The sequence below is a fragment of the Ornithorhynchus anatinus genome, chromosome 3 (genome assembly GCF_004115215.2).
Source record: "Ornithorhynchus anatinus isolate Pmale09 chromosome 3, mOrnAna1.pri.v4, whole genome shotgun sequence".
Lineage (NCBI taxonomy): Eukaryota > Metazoa > Chordata > Mammalia > Monotremata > Ornithorhynchidae > Ornithorhynchus > Ornithorhynchus anatinus.
In genome coordinates, this window is record NC_041730.1 from 68,907,595 (window position 1) to 68,917,094 (window position 9,500).

General features: G+C 44.4%; 2 non-coding genes across 2 annotated transcripts; both read left to right on the top strand.

Annotated features, from left to right (window-relative positions):
- Positions 1 to 319: 319 nt before the first annotated feature.
- Positions 320 to 457, top strand: LOC114810857. Its single transcript, XR_003758547.1, has one exon. It is a non-coding gene; the product is annotated as a small nucleolar RNA SNORA7 (small nucleolar RNA).
- Positions 458 to 8,167: 7,710 nt separating this feature from the next.
- On the top strand, positions 8,168 to 8,305 carry LOC114810600. The gene has a single exon (XR_003758296.1). It is a non-coding gene; the product is annotated as a small nucleolar RNA SNORA7 (small nucleolar RNA).
- The last annotated feature ends 1,195 nt before the right edge of the window (positions 8,306 to 9,500 follow it).

The following is a 9,500-nucleotide window of genomic DNA, read 5'->3' on the forward strand; positions in this document are numbered from 1 at the left end:
TCTCCTTTTGGAGCCAGATCTAAATGGGGTATCTGGGAGCCAGTCAACAGGGTAGTCATCTTTACGTGTAGCTTTTCTTCAGCCACTCTGACCTTCCACGGCCCTGGGCAGAGAAAGAGGGGCTAGTTTAACATGGACCCCTTTCCCACATCCTCCCTCTGGCCTGGAACTCCTGCTGCCTCCTTATACTCCAGACTGCCCACATCTCTCCTCATCTTCAAAGCTTTATTAAGTTCACATCTCTACCAAGAGGCCTTCCCCAATTAAGCCCTCTCTTCTCCGGCTCCCTCTCCTTTTTGATTCGTCTAGGCACCTGGATGCCCTCTCAGGGTCACACCTGGAGAGTTTCCAGTCCTCTACCAGTCTCAGCTACAAGAGGGAGAGTCAATCAGAGGCCTGTCCACTCCATTCCTAGCTTGGGCAGTGGCTAGTGAGTGGAAGACAATCTGCTACAAGTCAAATCTCCCCTGTGCTGGGCAGCAGCGGCATGGAAGAGAGTCAAGGGCAGAGACTCAAGTTTACTGTGTGGAAGGAGGCAATGGTAAACCACTTCTGTATTTTTACTAAGAAAACTCTATGGATACACTACTGGAATGATTGCAGATCGAGGTGAGGCGTTCTGGGAGAGATGTGTCCAAGAAGCTGCTATGGGTTGGAAACAACTTGACAGCTTAACACAAGACAAGATGCATTTGGATGTTTGGTATTTGCCCCACCCATAGACCCAGAGCACTGATATATACATTAAATATTATGAATTATTTATCAATAGTAATCTCTGTCTCCCCCTCTAGACCCTAAGGTCGCTGTGGGCAGGGAACATGCCTACCAACTGTGTTGTATTGTACTCTCCCAAGCGTAGTCCAGTGAGTGCTCAAAAAATAATACTAATAATGTTGGTATTTGTTAAGCGCTTACTCTGTGCAGAGCACTGTTCTAAGCACTGGGGTAGACACAGGGGAATCAGGTTGTCCCACGTGGGGTTCACAGTCTTAATCCCCATTTTACAGATGAAGTCACTGAGGCACAGAGAAGTGAAGTGACTTGCCCACAGTCACACAGCTGACAAGTAGCAGAGCCTGAATTCGAACTCATGACCTCTGACTCCAAAGCCCGGGCTCTTGCCACTGAGCCATGTTGCTTCTCTTCCAACTTGGTATCAATCAAAGTATTGATTGATCAAAGTATTTGATTGGCATCAATCAAATACCAACTGATTGATTCTGGGAAAGCAGGGTTTTCCTGCTCCTGTCGAAATACAGTTGGGCATATAGTTCATTCACTCATTCATTCATTCGTATGTATTGAGTGCTTATTGTGTGCAGAGCACTGTATTAAATGCTTGGAAGAGTAGAATATAACAATACATGGACACATTCCCTGCCCAAAGCAAGCTTACAGTTTAGAAGGGGATGCAAGTATTAATATTAATAAATTAATTACAGATATGTATATAAGTGCTATGGGGCTGGGAGGGGGCATGAATGAGGGGAGCAAGTCAGGACATCAGTTGTTTTCATGTACACGCAGGCCCTATCAATGGATTCTATAGCAGGGAGGGGAATATGGGATTCAGGAATGAGCCTGAATACAGAAAAAGGACAGAGGAGCTAATGTCCATTTTCAACCACATACTGCCCGAATCACAGGGAAGCTTCAGATGGTAGCATGGCCTATCAGAGATGATCTTTTTAGCAGATAAGCTTCAGGAGACCCGGAAGCCACAGCACCAAGACCTTCAGGTGACTTTCATAGACCTTATTAGAGCACTTGTTGGCACCAGTAGTTCCAGACTTTGGAAATTGCTATTTGACCGCCCTAAGAACTTCACTAAAAGCCTGAGATTGCTTCGTCATGGCATGACTGTTCAGGTTAAAGCTCGGGCACCCTGCCTCACCCATTTCCCATCGGCAGTGGGGTAAAATGGGGATGCGTAGTAGAGGTCTGTTTAACTTATTTTAGGTAGCATAAATCAGCTCTCTGAATCAAGCATCATCTCTATTAGTCAATTAGGGGTATTTATTGAGCGCTGATTGTGTGCAGAGCACTGTATTAAACACTTGGGAGAGTCAGAGTAGGTAGACGTGTTTCCCGTCCACAGTGAACTTCTGCCCTCTCTAGTCTTATTTACACTTATCTTACCACCCGTGTATGCATTTATTTGTTTTTTAGGGTGTTGTAAATCTTTTTATGTTTGTCTTCCCTAGTAGATGCAAGCTCCTTAGGAGAAGGCAAACTCTCACTTCATTATTCAGTACTTCCCAAGCACCTAGTACAGTACATGACCAAGTAGACACGTGGTTCACACTACTGCTACTATTATTACTACTATTACTATCACAAAATTACGTTACCACTGGCAAACGATGCCAAAAGAGCCAGGAAATAGAAAAAATCAAATCAGGAAGGACAGCACAACTATGGCACAGCCATCAGGCCAAGAGTGGCGACACCATGATCTTCAATTTCAGAGCAAACTGAAGGTCAGTGGAGGATTTTGTTGACTGCCTAACTTCCTCTACGATGAGGTGAAAGGGGCCCCAAAGGACACCACATCTTTATTTCTTGAATCAGTGGGGAGAAAACCGCTCTGTCCTTAGGCTCGACTGGCACAACTCCATGAAGAATAAGCCCTTCCCTGTAATAATAATAATAATGTTGGTATTTGTTAAGCACTTACTATGTGCAGAGCACTGTTCTAAGCCCTGAGGTAGATACAGGGTAATCAGATTGTCTCACATGAGGCTCACAGTCTTAATCCCCATTTTACAGATGAGGTAACTGAGGCACAGAGAAGTTAAGTGACTTGCCCACAGTCACACAGCTGACAAGTGGCAGAGCGGAGATTCGAACCCAGTATCATTGTAGACAGGCGGCTCCGAAAGTGGGTAGAGATGGGGCTAAATGGGGACAGGGCAGTGGCCACATTTTCCTGACAATTCTGACCTGTGATCATGGGGTGCCAGTATCCTCTCTGGCAGGAATCAAACTGGGTGTAACAAAGCTCAACTACCAGAAGTCACGTCAGGCTGCCAACTGCTAGGAGGAAAAGGTACCTCTTGGCTTAGGCAAATGAGAATTCCTAGGCAAGGTGATTACAATGGCCCTAATGGAGGGTTGAAAGGTAAGATGGCAAATGTTCTATTGGCATTTGACATCAGGTTGGGCTTTTCACGTGTGATTAACTGAACCAAAAGAGCTTCCAGAGGAGTAGCCCAAAATGCCAACACAATTCACCCTAATTTGCACCAGCCTAAGTGCATCGTGAGTAGGTTAAGGAACATTCCTAACCCTTCCTAACAATTACCTAATCCTTTCCTCTTTCTTAAACTTCAGTTTTCAAGACCTCCTTTTAGAACTAAGGGCACTCAACAAGCTAAGCGACTAGCTAGCTTTGCCGCCTGTGAATTTCATTTATTCACTCAATCGTATTTATTGAGCACTTCCTGTGTGCAGAGCACTGTGCTAAGGGCTTGGAAATGCCTTCTTCTTGGTTCATATTTAGAATGATACGTTAAGCCACGACAGCCGATTTCTACTGATCTGACGTCAAAGATGAGATGATTTTTCCATCTTTAGATATCTCAAGGTACAGTATTGACTAAACTCCTTGGGTTGATAAATTTAGAAATTTTAGAAGACAGAGCTGTCAGTCATTCAGTCATATTTACTGAGAGGTTACTGTGTGCAGAGCACTGGACTAAGCTCTTGAGAGAGAATGATAGAACAATAAACAGACACATTTCCTGCATACAAACACATCATCTCCCATTCTAGGTTAAATTGTTGAGAGGTAAATAGGAATGTTCTTCTGCAGACTTTGAGGGTCGCTTTATAATGAGCTTTATTTTTCCCTCTTCATGTGCCCGTGACAAGAAGTCATACACTGCCGTGTAGCAGTGCAGCACAGCATCATTTGGGTCAGGTCTGGGGGTCTGGTTGCATGGTGGAGCGGAAGTGGTCTGTTGGCAAGATTTCTGGTGATTCGGTACCCAGCGTGGCTGCCTCTGCTCTGCTCCCTCCAACACAGACTCAATAAAACTCAAAACTCCTGTTTGGGGAGGGAGTGGAATGGGCTGGAATTTGACCACGCCTGTCTGAGCAGTGATCCCCTGTGGTGTATACCTACTTCAGATAAAATAATAATTCAGATGCAGAGGACCTGGTGCTCTTTCCCTCTGTGACTACAAAGGGCACGGCAATATACCCTCAGGGTCTGAGCAAAAGTCAAGCTCAGTGAAAATACCAAATTTGATCCTTCTGTTGGAGAAGGAGAAGCAGCATGTTGTAGTGGATAGAACGCAGGTCTAGGAGTCAGAAGGTCGTGAGTTGTTATCCAGGCTCCACCGTGTGTTTGCTGTGTGACCTTTGGCAAATCACTTGACTTCTCTGGGCCTAATTTCCTGCATCTGTAAAATGGGGATTGAGACTGTGAGCCCCCATGGTATAGGGACTGTGTCCAACCTGAATTGCTTGTACCCACCCCAATGCTTAGTACAGTGCATGGTACATAGTAAGCACTTAACAAGTACCATTACTATTATCACTATTATTATTATCCCATCTCTAAGCACAGTGTCTGGAAGATAAGAAGCACTTAAAAACCATTTGAAAAAAAGTTTCAAAAGCACCCAGAAAACAAAGTACTGTAGATGATAGTACAGTTCAATGGGGGCAGAGGCAGGGTAGTTGAGAAGCCTCATGCCTTGACCAATGCCATCCCAGGCCCACAGTTATTTTTTCCTGCACCCAATCTACTTGGAACACTGTTTGGATCATGGTTTGCCAGAACAGATGTGTGCTGTGGGAAGCATATTCTCTGATACTTCCCCTGGGGTATTTCCAAATCATGGAATGAAAATATGGGTTAAAGGAGAACTGGGTGTATATTTCTTATATGCAGGTTCTGTCTGGTTACAGTGTGGGAGAGCGGTGCTTTAACTAGGGAATTCACTCCTGCCAAAATCAATTGTTTCACTAAAATGGAAGGGAGATTTTTCCATCAAAAGCAGCTTTACTGATTATCAAGGGGTGGAATTGCCATTGACCCTTACTGTAATATCCCATCTGGCTCTGTGGAGACAGAAATGTTTGTGGCCAAGCCAAAGAATTTCTGCTTCTTGCCCATTTGAATTTAGCAGGGAAGTAGCATGGCCTATTGGATAAAACATGGGCCTGGAAGCCACAGGACCTGGGTACTAACATCAGCTCCGCCACTCGCCTGCAGTGTGATTTTGGATAGATAATTCATTCATTCATTCATTCATTCATTCATATTTATTGAGAGCTTACTGTGTGCAGAGCACTGCGCTAAGCACTTGGAATGTACAATTTGGCAAGCTTCTCTGTGCCTCAATTTTCTCAACTGCAAAAACTGGGATTTGACACCTGTCCCTCTTCCTTAGCCCCATGTGGGACAGAGATTGTATGTGATCTGATTTACTCGTATTGCTCGTCACGCAGTATACACTTATCAAATACCATTAAAAAACTGACCATGACTAGTTAACAGAGCTTTGCTCTCAGGTGTTCCAAAACACCACTGTTGGAAGGAGAATTTGACTCCCACATGTAATCCCTCCCAGTAAAGAATCTGCTGTAAACTCTCACTGTCTTTTACCTTGATATATCCCCCTCACCAAGGAAACCTAGAAAGAAATTCTGGACACCTGGGGCAAGAAATTTAAATTCTCTGGGCCTCAATTTCCTCTCCTGTGCAATGAAGAAAACAACATGGTTTAGTGGAAAGGGCCCGGGCTTAGGAGTCAGAGACCGTGGTTCTAATCCCCGCTTTGCCACTTAGCTGTGTGACTTTGGGCAAGTCACTTAACTCTCTGTGCCTCAGTTACCTCATCTGTAAAGTGGGGACTAAGACTGTGAGCCCCACTTGGGACAACTTGATTACCTTGTATCTACCCCAGCACTTAGAACAGTTCTTAGCAGATAGTAAGTGCTTAACAAATATCATTATTATTATTACCTCTTCTCCCTACTAACTAGACTGTGAGACCAATTAGGGACAGGGGCTACGTCCAACCTGATTATCTTGTGTCTACCCCAGCCTGTGCTTAGTAGAGTGCTTGGCACATAGACCACTAATAATACCACTATTATTCTATTGTGTCAGTTTTTCCCTGGAAGTTTCAACATATTCCCGCAGTGCAGTGGGTGAAAGGAAGAGACGGTACTAGCAGGAGGCAAGGTCCAGAAGATACAAACCTGCCTTCTCTGGTCACTTTTTCCCTTTGCCCTCCATCACCTACCTCACTGACCTGGTTCTTTGCATCAGGGATCTTAAGCTCAGAACAGTGAGTCACTATTGGCTTTTATCCCACATCTTTGTCTAATGACCTCGGACCGACCCAGTTTGGGAGGGCAAGTATATTTCGTTTGGAGGGATTACCTGGGCCAAAATAATTCCAAACGGACAGACTTCTAGATCTAACAATAATAATAATAATAATAATGGTGGTATTTGTTAAGTGCTTACTATGTGCAAAGCACTATTCTAAGCACAGGGGGGATACAAGGTGATCAGGTTGTCCCACGTGGGGCTCACAGTCTTAATCCCCCTTTTACAGATGAGGTAACTGAGGCACAGAGAAGTAAAGTGACTTGCCCAAAGTCACACAGCTGACAAGCGGCAGAGCCGATATTTGAACCCATGATCTCTGACTCCCAAGCCCGGGCTCTTTCCACTGAGCCACGTATGTCACCTTCACTCAGTACTCCACGTAGTGGATTATTGGCAAATTCTAAGAAATAACAGCAGTGATTCTGTCTCTTGTTTCAAGAAAGAGGGGAAAGTAGTAGTGAACGGAATCATGGGAAGTGGAGTGGTGATAGTATTTATTGTTGAAGTAAGAGTATCTATTAAGTGGTTCCTGAGTGCAGAGCGCTGTACTAAGAGCTGGGAAAGTGGACTCAGGAATTGGATAGGGACACATCCCTTGAGGTCTGTAAATAAAGGTCAAGAGGAGGGATTGGAAATGGACACATCAGGAGCAAAATGGGGGGTTCAGCATCTATGACTGTCTGTGAATACAGTAATAATAATATCTTTCATAATACAGAATTTTTACTGAGGAATTTACTTTCTAGCCTTGTTGATAGGGAGGCAACCTGGTCTAGTGGCCAGAGACCCCAGTGGGAATCAAGAAGCCTAGGTTCTGGACCGAGTTTGCCACCGACCTCCTCAGTGAACTCGGGCAAACCACTTGACTTCTTTGTGTCTCAGTTTGTAAAATGAGAATAAAGTAATCAACCAATCAGTTTATTGAGCACTTACCAGGTGCAGAGCACTGTACTAAGCTTTTGGTAGAGTATATTACAAGAGAGTGGGTTAACAGATTTCGAGTGCCATGTGGAATAGGGCCTGTATCCAATATGATAACCTTATATCGACCTCGGCACTTGGTACATAGTTAATTAATAAATGCCATAATAATTATTATCGTTATTCCAATTTTTCAGCAGCAGCATTAAATGACATTCTTGGGGTCACTGGCAGGGCAAGGATGACCTTTTCACATGCACTCTACCCTCGGAGAACCAGCATGGTGGCCTTTTGAATCATAAACTAAAGAATCTCACCGGTTCGGGCCCCAAGAAAGACTGAGGGATGAGTATGCGGTGACTGTATTAAACTTAATGTTTCATCACTCCCAGTGTATCGGTCTCCAATCCCTTCTCCCCACTTAATCTCCTACATAGTGAGCCCTTCAAGAGACAGCACTGGATTGAATTCTCACCTGAGTATTCTCTTCCAACACTTAGTTCAGCACTGTCCACACAGTAAGCCCTTAACAAATACTATTGCTATTACTACTTACTGTTTACTAACTTCTACCAGACTTCAAGAGATTTAGCTACTACATTTACGAAAGCACACACACACACACACACACACACACGCACACACACACGCGTGCGCACACACACACACACACACACACACACAAAACCAATATCCTTTACCTTGGTTTTGCATATTTTCATCCTCAATAGAAAAGAGGGTCCCACCACAGATATACAAAGTCAAATATTCTCAGTACTCATTATAGGTTTGGGATTTAGAGTGCAAAAAATGGTCCAGTCCTCAACTGTATTTCTGTTTGGGGGTTGGGTAAGACTTGGTATATCACCTGGCTATTAGGACTCTCTCTTGCACCTCTCAGGGTCACAGCTGGAGAGTTTCCAGTACTCTGCCAGTCTTGACTATGGGAGCGAGAGTCAAGCAGAGGCATACCCATTCCATTCCTAGCTTGGCCAGTGGCTAGCGAGTGGAAGGCAATCTACTACAAGTCAAAACTCACCTGCACTGGGCGGCAGTGGCAGGGGAGAGAGTCGAGGGCAGAGACTCTGGTTACTGCGCGGAAAGAGGCAATGGTAAACTGCTTCCATATTTTTATCAAGAAAATTCTATGGATAAACTACCAGACCGACGGCAGATGGAGGTGGGGCGTTCTGGGAGAGATGCGTCCATGGCTTTGCTATGGGTCGGACATGACTCGACATCATAAGACAACAACAACATTAAGACTCTTTGCAGTTCTTTTAAACAAGACAGTGGACCTGCTGAACCTTTGGGGTGGAGCAATTTGCTGTGATGCATAGCATCATCTTCTCTAAAGTTGGTTATCCTCAAATTTAGGATGTAAGGACTATTGAAGGATCAGTTTAGTCACGAGGCACTGATAAGGCTGCACCTCATAGTAATGAATGATTTCAAGTTTCCGAGAGCACCTTTTGTGGCCCTTCCCTTTTTCAATCCTCTGAGGTGGTACCACATTTTGATTGGTGAATTTCCCGCTCTTTCACTGGGGCAGGAAACAGCCACAAGTCATGCACAAGAATTCATTCATTCATTCAATCAAATTTATTGAGCGCTTACTATGTGCAGAGCACTGTACTAAGTGCTTGGAATGGACAATTTGGCAACAGATACAGACAATCCCTGCCCAATAACAGGCTCACAGGCTAAACGGGGGAGACAGACAGCAAAGCAGAACAGAACCCTCCCTGAGCCTCATTTTTACCTTCATTCATTCGATAGTATTTATTGAGCACTTACTATGTGCAGAGCACTGTACTAAACGCTTGGAATGTACAAATCGGTAACAGATAGAGACAGTCCCTGCCCTTTGATGGGCTTACAGTCTAATCGATCTATCCACCACTCTCTTTTGTAAACTCTTTGTGGGCACAGAAAGTAGCTGCCAACTATGTTGTATCTACTCTCCCACACGCTTAGTACAGTGCTCTGCACACAGTAAGCACTCAACAAATACCTTTGACGACGACGATGATGATGATAGTGCATGGGCCTGGGGAGTCAGAAGGACCTGGTTCTAATCCTGACTCCATCTTATAATAATGTTGGTATTTGTTAAGTGCTTACTATGTGCCCAACACTCTCTGCTGTGTAATCATGGGCAAGTCACTTAACACTAACTTCGAAGCAGTGTGGCCTATTGCCAAGAGCACGGGCTTAGGAGTCA